The following is a 13,274-nucleotide window of genomic DNA, read 5'->3' as shown; positions in this document are numbered from 1 at the left end:
TAATTACAGTGTTGAGATAATCGCTTTATTTGATTAATGTGGGAGGTAGATGTCTGAAAATAACGTCCTTGTTTTGCGACAAGACTGATACATTTGGAGTGCAGTTGGCTGTCCTGAGAACAAGTGAGACAAAAGTAGGAGCTGTTGAGCAGATAATTGCAATTCACAGTGCTACTTTCAGTAAATTTACTCCAGTATAGCTGGGTTGTCTATAATGCCTTGCGACATCTGGACATGAAAATCAGCTCATGATGTTCAATAAGACTGGGCTTCACCATTCAGCAAGACATACATTTAATTTACCTTTTAATAAACTGTGTGAATTTTATATAGCTGAGCCAGAAGTTCCTCTATTCTTATCAAAGAAAACAACAAACAAATTGTTCTGAGTAAACAGGGGAAACAGACACAACATAGGTCAGAGCTAAGGGAAATGAAGAAGTCAGACCGCTTTGTAAAGTAATACTGAGGTGTCCTTGATATAGATGAATATGTGTGATTGTGTACAACATAATGAGTCATTTATTTTTGGTGACATGTGACATGAATATTTTGTGAATCAGCACTAAATATATTAGTTCTGACAAGCAGGACAGCATCACACTGCTGAGTCAGCTGACAGCGGCGCCTACCACACCCATCGCAGCTCACGGCGCTGATATTGCAGCCGGTTACGGGCCTTCACACTGTCACTCACTCTGCATGCTGATATTTTCCTCCTGCTTTCAGCTCAGCCCCCCCACCTGCTTTTGTTTTCCTCAGTTGCATAAACTGTAGACTGTGTTTATTTCTGCATTTACATTCTCACTGCGTGTTGTTTATAACTTTGTGATGTATCCAGTGTTTTTATGCCACATTGCCTCAAAAGACAGATGCCTCCTGTCAAGTCAAAACCTTCTCTGTTTTGGAAATATATGTAGTACTGCTATTCATTTCGCACTGCTTGTTTTCCACTCTTTTACATGAAACTGAAATTACACTTGCCTTTATTCATTTGACATCCATCGGCATGGAAAATGCAGATATTCTCGTCTTATTTTTCAACCAAATCAGTTTTGTACTGAGATCAGAGTTAACGTGGCCCAAACACAACTCGGTCAGCCAAATGGCCCGCTGATTCTCAACATGTTCTTCAATTTTGTACAGACAGTAGATCTGTTGATTTGTTACAGACAGTCCAACTGGGTTGTGTAGTGAGTGAATCTTTGAAATATATATATATAAAAAAAAAACAGGATCCCAAAACAGAAGGAGCTAAAATGGATCCATTATTTATTATTGAATGTTAGCATAGCAGGATTTCAAATCACTATTTTCCACTCCAATTACTCCTTTATTTATGTAGTTTTTTTTTTGTTGCCGATCTCCTGCTTTTCCACAAGTTTTTAGAATTTGCTACAACAGGGGTTCCCAAACTTTTCAGACCAAGTAGAGCTATGTACCAAACCAAATTTCCATGACAGATAAGTAATAATTTACAAGTGTCGAGCTAACGTTGGTGTTGTGCAATGTCTGATGTGATGTGACGTAATACTACGTGGTGAAACACAAACAAACTTTATTTCTAAAATATTATAACAACAAATTTTTACATCACTGTAATGTGACAAGTATGTGATATTGCTTGTATTCAAATTAAATTCCACAACAATTTCCTTTGGACTTTTGCAATGCAATTGTTCGGCAAGACTCTTTGAGTACCACCAGGTAGAGCCTTGCTTGAACCGCAGCTTGGATGTCACTGCACTAAAATGTATTTTGGCTTAACTAAAGGCAAAATATGTGCAATAGTTTCTATGCAATGAATGCTGAAAAACATAACAAGGACCACCTACCATTACAACTGCAGGGAATCTAAAATGACTCTTTGACTAAGAATGTTGGGATCTCAGGGACTCAGCTGGGTGCCTTCACTGCATGCTGTTCCAAGTTCATCTGTTGACTCAGAAACATACCATAGTTTCTCTGCATACTTAATATTCTCATACTCGATATATATCAGCAGCACACGCTGTTAACTCCTTATATATTCTGTGAATAATGGATTATGTGCTGCAGTTCACTTCGAGTTCATGAGATCGACTTGTACATAAAGACATAATGAGTACCTGTGATTGACTTCCAGCCGCTTTTGCTCGCAAAGAAGTGTGGTGATGCGGTTTCAGCCTCTCCTTGGCACAGCTCACTCAGGCAATCTCAAGTTCCCCCTTATCATCAGATGTGCTGCTACCCGATGCCACGATTGTATTTGTCTTGGACATTGTTCTAGCTTTGATCATAAATTGCAGTAATTAGTTTGGGCCTTATCCCTCCCTCTGGAAACAATGCGTGGAACAGGAGAAGCCAGTGCGTACACCAGCACCGACACAGAGGCCTACAGTATGTTGGAGAGCGGTGAAAGGATAAATGGGCTGATTAAATGCAGCCTTCATGTTTTTCATCCACAATGAGCTTTGCAGCACAGCCACCAGTGTGCAGCCACTTAGCAGTGAAGGACTTAAGTCCGGATGTGCTAATGAAACAAGGTGTTCTGTAATCGAACCAGATCTCTTTATATCTCCTCCTCCGCATTCGTTTAGCTTTTCTCCTGACGTGTCTGAGCACAAATAAATGAGTAGAACCTGAGATGTGACTACAGGGAATTGTTCATTATGGACTCGGGAATAAAGCAGCAATCAGGAGTACAAACAGGCAGGGTGGCTCATTTTGGTCCCAGGGGCCACACAGCTAACCCCCCGCATGCCACAAGCAAAAAAATTTCTTTTGTAGCTTCCCCTCAGCAGGAAACAAACATGTTGGAATTCCAAGAGCTGCGTGCATACTGTGATAACATTTTGTAATTAGGATTCCGGTCAAACTCCACTGTAACTTCCTGGAAGATTGTGAACCTCTGTCTCTGGGAATTAAACGTTCTTCTGCGGTGGAACCTCAGTGCGGTTATCCTAAAATATGGCAGCACAAATTCCAAAAATTCTCTATTTATAACCATAAAACCTTTAATGATGTGAGATCCAACCCTTCCCATGGTGTTAAGCCATGCTTTTTTTTTTTTTTTTTTTTTTAAAGAAAAAGAGGTTTCAAGAGACTTTTAATTTATTGATCATCCAGAGCGCTCCAACATGTGGCACCAAAAATAACCTGGGGAACTTAACTAAGACTTTTATATCATTTTAATATTTATGTTTTAATGAGGTATTGGAACGGTATTGTTTTGTTCCAAGTGTTTAGAATTACTGATCTGTAACTGTAGTTAAGACAGAGCAGCTCCACAGCCAGCAATAACACAAAATATGATTTTTGGATCCCACACAGCGAAGTATCACAGCACAAAAAGAAGAAAACAAAAATACTGAAAACAAGAACAGATGTATGCTACGAATTAGTAACCATAAAAAGTAAAACACTAATTACACATTATGAGCATCTACTTTATTCAAATTAGCAATGAAAAAAGTTTAAAGGCTGTAGATACTATTACACCCAAGTATAACAAAGTGTATTTAGTCAAACAATAGTCATAAGTGTAGCAAGAAGGTAAAAATGTTACAATATGTAATGTAAGGTATGTATTTTTGGAGGAACATTTTCATGTGTATGACACTTTATTGCATGTTCAGCAGGTGATGGGTAATGATTTTTGAATAGTCATTAAAAAAACCTGTCGTATTTTTCTTGGCCTACAAGGTTTCAGTAATGCACCTAAAAGCTCGTTGCCAAAAAACACTACAACCAGCAGAAGATCCTGTCTGGAACTCCTTCGAAAAACATAAACGAAAATGAGGTGCAGTGCAAACTCTACCAGGTAAAACTAGCATATCATAAGTCTACCACAGTTATGTAATTTGACAGTTGAGTAATGACTCTCGTGCAGAGCATACAACACCCCTCGTTTCAAAGATGAAAAATCTCCATCTCTAATGACAGGCTGATTAACAATTGCTGTTAAATTAAAATTATTTCCCCCATATTTCTTATTCAGTTACTGCAAAGACACAAACTGGGACAAATACTGATCTAATGTAAACAGCATAAGGATTTGAGAATTGTTACTGGGATTTAAGACAAAAGTAAATGATAATCTGTGGGGATGTCATATTTCAAGAGACTTTAAACCCAAATTCCAAATACATTAGTTTGAGATAATTGTGTATTCACGAATGCCTTTTGGCCTTTTAGAGTATTTAATAAAGTTTATTGGAACTGGCCAAAAGCAAGGCTTTAAGATGCAGTGACTGTTGATAGAGTAAGTCTTTGCCAGGTCCTTTAAAAGAGCTTATTTCAACCAATAACTAAAGTGAATGTATGATTTAAGAATCAGCTTCAGCCTCATAGTGAATTGTGCAACACATCATTTCTTATTGGAAAACATCCTCAGAGCACAGAGAAGGAAATATGCACCCACCAACAGTATCAAATGTGTATCCTGAGGGAGGTCATTACTTTATGATGTGGCATGTTCAGATGCCAACGTGTAATGATCCACCTCAAGATGGTTTGTTCACTGTCTTCTGCACATGAAAAACAAAGCTGTTCAACATAAATATTTTTGACATTCCCAGGGCCAGAATTGATCATTGTTCCCACAGATCAGTTTTCAAAATTATGTTGTCATTTCAATGCTGAGATCAGAGCAGAGTTTTGTTTAAAATATTGAGATTTAATAACATTAAAAGCATTAAAACTCCAGTATATTGGGAGATCATGTTCTTTGATGATCCCATCTGTGAAACACCACCAACAAAATCTCTTCAGTTTGATTGTATTTTAATTACAAAACACTGTTTTGCTGAAACTATGGTCAGAATAGTAAAATGTAACAGTCTCCTCTTGGTGATTAAGAATTCTCAAATTATACCATGAACTTGGTTCGATATCACATTAGCACCAATGTGGTGGTTTTGGGGTAGAAAGCTGTATTAATTGATTGTTTTGGCCACTTCGGGCCAGATGAGCAAGCTGGCGCACATCACTGACAAATCATGTCATTACAAAGTTTTTGTCATGGCAGGTGTGGGAACAGTTGCCTATTACACACCTTAAGATACGGAGCAACATTATCATTTATTTGGAGTAGCATTTCCAGCCCCCTGATGAATCTTAATCCAACATTTACTCTCCGTCTGACACAACAGCTGGCTTTTGCATCCAAAAATCAATGCAGCGTTTCGCTTGAAAACAACCCCCAAACAAACAAAAAAGCTGAAAGGCTCTAAAACAGTTCTATGAAGTAATGGGCACAACAGAGTTGGGTAATATCCTCAGTTAGTTGTTCATCATTTGACCCATTTGTGAAATAATACAAATATTTTGTTCAAAACAGGTCTAAATATAGAATTCAATCACTGTAAAAGGGAGTTTAATCAATAGTCATTTGTACTTCCATCTAACAAACAAACTTCACTTTCCCACTTTTCACCATATGTTGAGACATTAAACTCCTCTACATATTACATAAAAGAGATACAATTTTCTATATTCTGCATGGTTTCTATAAAAAAAAACAACAACAACAACAACAAAAAAAAACCTGTTGTGATAAACCACCTCTCAAATGAATTTTACTGCAAGATTACGTTAATGTTGACCTGCAGTTTTGTTTTTAAGCCGAGCATTTATCCAGCTCTGTGTGGCTGGTGTTATTTTTTGCCTGAGGCTCAGTCTTCAGTGGTGCCATAGCCTGAGGCTCAACATTATAATGTTACCCTGCATCAGACAAGTTAAGAACCTCCAGTAGATGCTCACCTCATCTGCTGGTGTACATGTACTGTCAATAAACATGCACAGTAACATCATGCAGGGTGTAAACAGATATAAGCTGTTGAGAATTTGGTGATTGTTTCCAAGGAACTCAGTTTGTTTATTACCCTAACATCTTATTCCAAAAAAAAAGATTGTTATTTTCACTACATTTGCCATTGGGCCAGTTTTTGATCAAAGCAGTGCTCGGTCTGGAATATTTTCTCAGAATTGGAGGTGACACCTCATGATATTGTATCTAGGTTTTGAGGGGGTTGATATGTATGGAATTGTTAAAAAAAAAAAAAAAAAAAAAAAAAAAAAAAAAGTGCACTGGCCAGGGTTTTAATAATGTTAAATGGTTACATGTTCGTAAATATTTTATGTGATGAAAACAGAGCAACGTCCACTCCACTAACATGTGGTCAAAAGCTTAGAGAAAAGCTCACATTGACATCTTTGTCAAATAAAATGAAGTGTTGAAGCGTGAAGACACAGAAAATCAGTCACATTTCCAGTGCAGTGACACTTTGCTAAATTTGAGATGTGCAGATCAATTTACTCAATCTCACTGACACTAAACTGTCCAAAATGTAATAGAATACAGAAAAACTGATCAAATCAAACGTAACTACTTGTGGTCAAAAGAACAAAGATTTTGTGACTACTTACAAACCCCCCCCCCCAAAAAAAAAATCTAAAGAAGTTTAATTATTTTATGTACAAATGCAGCTAATCCGATTCAACAGTATGATTACATAAATAAAACATGCACTTTAAGCATATTCAAACATTTTTCTAATCCTTATTTTCTCCCTCTTACTTACTCAAATTATAGGACAATACCCTTCTATCAGGGTAATAGCTCCACATTTTACTATGCATTTAACATTTGAGCATGTGACGTAAACCTTTGATTTATTTTGAACAGTTACAGAAAGCACAGGGATCTTTTTTCAAAATGTACTATAAGTTATGGGCCCTAAAGTAAAGACATTCAGCAAAGCAGAGTAACTTAACACTGTTGATGAAAAGATTTCAATTGTCCAACAAGTCAGTGTAAGCGTGTTGCTGTGGGTTCCCTCATCCCAAACCACACCAGTAGAGTAAGTGTGCAGAGTAGGTGCACACAGTAAGTTTAAAGAAAGTAGTAACAGTGAATCGCACACTAAACACTACAAGCATAAGGGCTGTGTGCTCTGAATTTCCCCCGGCGTTAGCCCACATGCCAAAAAGTCGACCAGTTGCCAGTCTATCCGTGTGTGTGAGTGTAGACACCAGCCACAGTGCGCTGCTGCCAATATATAGGAAGAGAGCGTTATCAGTTAACACCAGAGACATGTGTCAGTTACTTCCCTCCCTGGCAATGTTCCCAGAGCCACTCACACCACCTCTCCCTTCCAGCTGAAACACAGGCCAAGCCCACTACCAGTCAGCTCTTCAAAATTTACAATAATAGCCTACTGTTTAAACTCGACAACAACTTCTGTTGATTTTATCCAGTGGATAAGAAACTTTTAAATACAAGGATCCAGAAAATTGTTACCCTACAAAAATTTATAAATTTCCAAATTAATGTGAAAACATGATGATTTATGATGTTAAGCAACAAGCAACACACAAAGTGAGGGCTTGCAGTTCACCCACTCTCAACTCTTTAATGTTGGTCCAGAGACACGTTTTTGGTGTGCAGCAAAGTACTTTGTCATATTAGATTTGTTTGCATTGTCTTGTTAGTTGCTACAGTAAAACGTCTTGATCAATAAGATCCTTTTTAGGCATGTCTAATGTTTAAATAACATGGAATATCTTTCTGAACAATGACAAAATGCTACAAGTGATCAAACCACGACACATTTATTTAAAGACAAATGTGTGTCTTTAAAGATGCTGTAAAGTAGAAATGAAAATGAGTTTTAAGTTCATCACACCACAGAAGTATGGGTTGTTAACTACCAATCCAAATTTGAATGAAAAAAAACAGACAAATATGTTAAATTAGGATTTGAAACCGTGAGATAATCATCAGTCTTCTCTGCTCTGAGACTGGGGGGGCGTGTCGCCTGAAGGAGCTGGAGCTCCGCCCACTCGCTGGAAGGTGTTCAGTGTTCAGTATGACAGTCCTGTGGCTGCAGTTCTTTTCCCCACTAAGCGGTCCGTCTGACATCCAACCTCTCAGTGACTTTATGCATGATGTCGCACTGGCACTCTTGTCTCTCTGGTGGACGGAGCAGCGGGCTTTGTGAAAGCAGAATAGAATCAGAATTTATTTGTCCAATGATTGAAACATACAGATGCATATAAATCCAGCTTGTCCCCCTGATCTGTAACACAGGAGTCAAACTGGACACCAGAGACAGCAGACAGTGAACTCTCCAAATACTTCTAACGCACCTGTATTACAATAGTGGAGATAATAAGAGTGGAGGAGTTGATTTAGTTCTGCAACTCTGCATTACATCATTCATTACATGTCAATTCATTACATCACGTTCATTATATCAGTCAATTCAAACTTTGGACCTGCTCAGGTCGAGCAGACAGTCTTTCTCTTTCACTGATGTCTCTCCACCTCCACCTCCACCTCCACCTGTTCTCTGCAGCCTCCTGCACATGTAGTCGGGCTCGTTTATCCGGACCGGTACCGGTACATGTAACCGAGAGGGTCGGTGATTGTAACGTTACACCAGAGTACAAAAACAACAACCCTCATTAATCACGAGGACAAGGTATCCTCTGGTCCATGTTTACCATCACCCCGACATGTAAAGTACAGAGTTACATATGTTATAGTTCCTTGTCGTAGCTAGATGGACAGGCATAAAAAAAATCTGCGGTTATCGGAGCATTTTCTTCTGAACTCTGCTCGGCTACGAGCTCAATAGAACTGAATAAAATCACATTAGGGGTTTGCCCCGCGGACTAAATGTGGCAGAGTTACCTCTGGAAAAGTTATCCGCCTCTTTTTCCTTCCTTCATCAGTAGGAAATTTAAATAGCGAAGCGCTGCTTTGGAGGTTCTTGCTTTTAGGAAAGATGCACTTGTGGAGGGAGACATCCTGTAGCAGCCAGCTGATGTACAATAACAATCTGACTATGGCAGGAGTAGAACTGAAGTCAAGTGGGATGACCTCTTGTGCAAATGAGCTCCAGGCTTTTATAGCGTTTCACCGTGTGAGAAGAGGAGCCATGCAGAAGGTTATATAAACCGTCTGTGCGATAGCTCGGTGATGTACTGAAGCTACCTTTTAGCCCCACTTAAAAAAAACTGAGCTGAAGACGGATGAGAAACTGTTTAACGGTCTAACTCCACATTTCAGTGCGACAAAGTTTTCAAACTTTGCACATGCTTTCAGCAACTCATTTCACACGTATATAATGTATTTAGAAGCAAATCTTGGAATTTGCTTTACAGCAACTTTAAACAATGGGGCACTCATTAACCACATGTGAACAAATGTGATAGTGTGTCAAGACTACAAATATAGAAAGTCTCACTCCTACAAAGGATATTGTTGATGCCTCCCACTGCTACAAGCACATGTTCCATCAGTGCTAAAAGACTGCAGTGTTGAAGTGACCTGTATTATTTAGATGATGCGTGAATACCGAACCAATGTCCAACAATTCTTCAAAGAATGTTGAATTACTGTTTATGCCTGAGGAGGATCTTATTAATCGAAACATTGCACTGCAATAATATACAAAACACTCTGGGAACTCAGCAGTGTGCTTTTGTTGCCATAAAAATGAAGAATCCTTTTTTTGTTTTGTTAAGCAACTCTAACTCTAAGTTTTTTGGATGTGCATTTTCTATTGCCTGCATTTGACCAGCAAATACTCTGAGACGTTGATGTGCATTTGTTAATTTACTTATGGATTAACATCCACTGACATTAGTAAAAACAGACCCCAAACAAAATAATTTACAGCTTTTAGAATTGAAGAGGAAACTTTTTGCAATGTAACTTTGCTTTCTAGTTTAAAGTTACATCAAACATAAACACCCCATTTATTATAAAATAAGTGTAAATTCATGTCTAATTAACATTCATTTAGTCCAGTCAATTACAATAACAAAACCAGGAGAGGGACGTGCACAATTGATATGTGGATAGAAGCCAAGTGCCACAATCCAATTAAGGATTAAATCACATTCATATTTTGGTGGCAGGACTGTTATTTAAATGGCATTTTTCAGATTACTTGATTTGAGTTGATCTTTGCTTAATTGGTTATATAGGGTCGGCCCTGGGCAATATCAAAATATTGGTTGTATGGTCTGCCCTCTGCTTGCCTCTCATGGGCTCCTCCTACCTCACTGAGGGATTGTTTCCACCTTTGGAGGAGTCTATATAAGATAGTTTTCTCCCAATCTGTCTCCTTCTTCCATGTGGAAGGCTGCTGCCTTTCAGGCACCCACTTTGGTTAATTTGGTTTTGTTTGATTGTGTTGCGCTTATCCTTTGTTTATGTCATAAGTAAGCCTAGGTGAGCAATGACTGGAGTTGTAGTCATGCGGGTGGCAGTGTGGACATTTTTTTGGGCTAAACACAAAACAAATGTTTCTTGGGAAGACATTTCAGATGCCCACCAAGTCCAATTTATAGTTACAGTATTTTTTGTAAAACTGACACGTCATTCAATTTTATTTATATAGCACCAAACTACACGGCACTTTATTTCAAGGCACGTAACATAGTAAAGTCCCGACAACAGAACCTTACAACATTATAGAAAGGAGCGCAACAATTTAACAATTCCCACCTGAGTGACAGCTGGGAGGAAAAATATAAAACTTTTAACAGGAAGCAAATCTCAGACAGAACCAGACCAGGGGGAGGAAGAGTGAAAAGAACAGCATAGAGTGCCAAAACAATGAGTTGTTGATGCTAGTAAACCGCAGACCAGAGACATACACCTCCAGGGATACCTTAAAAAAAAAGGAACGAACTATGTGAGCGAGAAGAACTGCATAGAGACTACAAACAAACAAAACTATGGGAGAGATAAGTTCCTAAAGTTAATGAGATGTAATGTGGCATATAAATACATAGAGAGTGAAAGGGAAAGAGTAGAGGAGCTCAGTAGGCTACATCATACGAGGTCCCTCAGCAGTCTAAGCCTGTAACAGCATAACCAAGGGATGGCTCAAGGTGACCTGAGTCAGCCCTAATTACAAGCTTTGACAAATCTAAAGGTTTTAAGCCTAATGTTCAAAGTAGACAGAGTGTCTGCCTCCCGAACCCAAACTGGGAGCTGGTTCCACAGGAGGGGACCTAAAAAGATGAAGGCTCTGCCTCCCATGCTGCTTTTGTAAACTCTAGGAACCACAAGTATCATATATACTCTCAGATATGTTTGATGAGATGGAGTTAGGCCAAGAAGAGCTTTGTAAATCTGGAATTTTCAAATGAAATCCTTGCATTCATGGGAGGCCAATGAAGAAAAGCTAATATTTAAGCATTGTGATCTCTCCTGCTAAATCTTGTCAGTACTCTGAACTGCAGCATTTCAGATGAACTGCAGACTTTTTAATAATAATAATTATAATAATAATCAGAATTAAAACTGCAAACAGTGATATGTGGGCCTTTGCACGCTGCACGTCGGGGATCCAGCGCGTTCAGGACGCGAGGATCCGCATATTCCCGATTGCAATTAAAATTTTTTTACCGACCTCATTCCTTATTCTTCTTTAAAAAAGTTGGCGGCTTTATCATCTTCAAAAACTCATGAAAATTGGTGCCTGGTGCATGTGCAAAGTTTCATGAGGTTTGGAACATCGTTTGACCTTAAACATCAACTTCCTGTGTTACGGCAAAATGTCAAACTTAGCCGCATCCCCCTGGCTATACTATATACTATACACTATGTACAAGATACTATGTGCAAAAATTACTTTTGGGTCACTTTTTGGACGACATGCTATAGTATGACTTTTTTTAAAAAAAAATATTTCTGACGACATACTATAGTATGGCTTTTTAAAAAAATGTTTTTATCATATTTTGGACAACATGCTATAGTATGAGAGAAAAATATAGTATAGAGAAAAATAAGGAACGAAAAGAATAATAATTCCTTGGATAACAATAGGGCTTTCACACTTTCGGTGCTCAGGCCCTAATAATAATTCCTTGAAGAACAATAGGGCTTTCGCACCATCGGTGCTCGGGCCCTAATAACAGACATCCTGACAACAAGAAATTGTAGTAGTCAGCATTCATCTCTTATAACTACTGTGCTGGTTTTATACTGTATCAGCCCTCTGATCTTCTGGTCTGGCAAAATTGAAAATCTGTCTCAATAACATGGGCTGGTTATAATTTAGATTGTAGAAATACATTTTCACACTTCAGTTCAATCGTAAGAATTTATTGAAATTAGTTTCTGATACTTTCTGTTTCTAATTTCTTTCTTATGCTCAGAGTCTAAGCACGTGTGGTGGAGGGTTTAATGTAATAGGTGAAGGGTCCTACAGGGCCTAGAGCTATTATGCTTGTAAAGAAAATTCTCTGAATTGTTTTGAGTGTCATTTACATGCAAGAGAGGGTTGGACATTATATTCCTTGCCTGAGGAATGGACCTTCTCCTTATGCCTGACCACAGACACTTTGTTCATTTTCTCAAGGCAGAACTACAACCAACGTGTACGGCATATGCACGGTAACTGAGGAGTAAAACATGCCCAGCGTGCATCACATCTGGCCCCAACAAATCCCCAGGGAGGCAATGGGTCAACATGCCTCTCAGAAATTCCCAAGACCCCTTTAGCAGTCGAGTGTTGTTGAACCACCATGACAAATGTGGTTCTTCACCACAATTAGGGCGATGTGAAATCTGACCAAATATCAGAGGTCTAAAGTGCGTCCACAAGAATCAGAATTAACTTTCTGTGACTGGGCTGTGTCGTGTTCACTTTCGGCCCAACCAGTGCAATTTAATTTGGTTTGACTTGGAGTCCTTTTTTTTTTTTTTTTTTTTTTACTGTTTTTTTGAGACAGTCGGTGTAAATCAATTGTGTTTTCAAGTAGCAGACCTCCACAAAGTCTAACATCTGCTGTGTAATTATGCTTGCCCCACATGGCTGCCCTTCATCATGTTGTGGTGTCATTTCATGCAGAAGCTGTTGAACAAATTTTTAACCAGACTTGCATCACTGCAGCACCGTCTGTCCGTGTTTGTCACATAGGTCCAGGTCAACTATCACATCTTTTACACTTTATTGCTCGTCTACGTGAGGTTGGCTAAACAGCTGGCATCTATTACAGAACATTCTGCATTCACACACATACAAAGACAGAGATAAACACATTGAATCACACAGTTTGTATAACATTGTTGTCATAGGTTCCCTGCTTGCACGTGGATCTTGTTAGCAAAGCTGGCATTACAAGCTCTTTTAATCTTTTATCTTAGGTTTAATTTTTGTCTTTTGGCCTTTTGGTTCGTGACACTTTATTTGAAACCAGTGGCTCGCTGGAGGCAACAAATACTTTGGCTTTGACTTTCACAAGTGAAAACAGGAATCTTGTTG

The sequence above is a fragment of the Embiotoca jacksoni genome, unplaced genomic scaffold (assembly GCF_022577435.1).
Source record: "Embiotoca jacksoni isolate LCO1_2020_lvr unplaced genomic scaffold, fEmbJac1.0.p SCAF_4, whole genome shotgun sequence".
NCBI classification, from domain to species: domain Eukaryota; kingdom Metazoa; phylum Chordata; class Actinopteri; family Embiotocidae; genus Embiotoca; species Embiotoca jacksoni.
Note: the sequence above shows the minus strand (reverse complement) of the source record.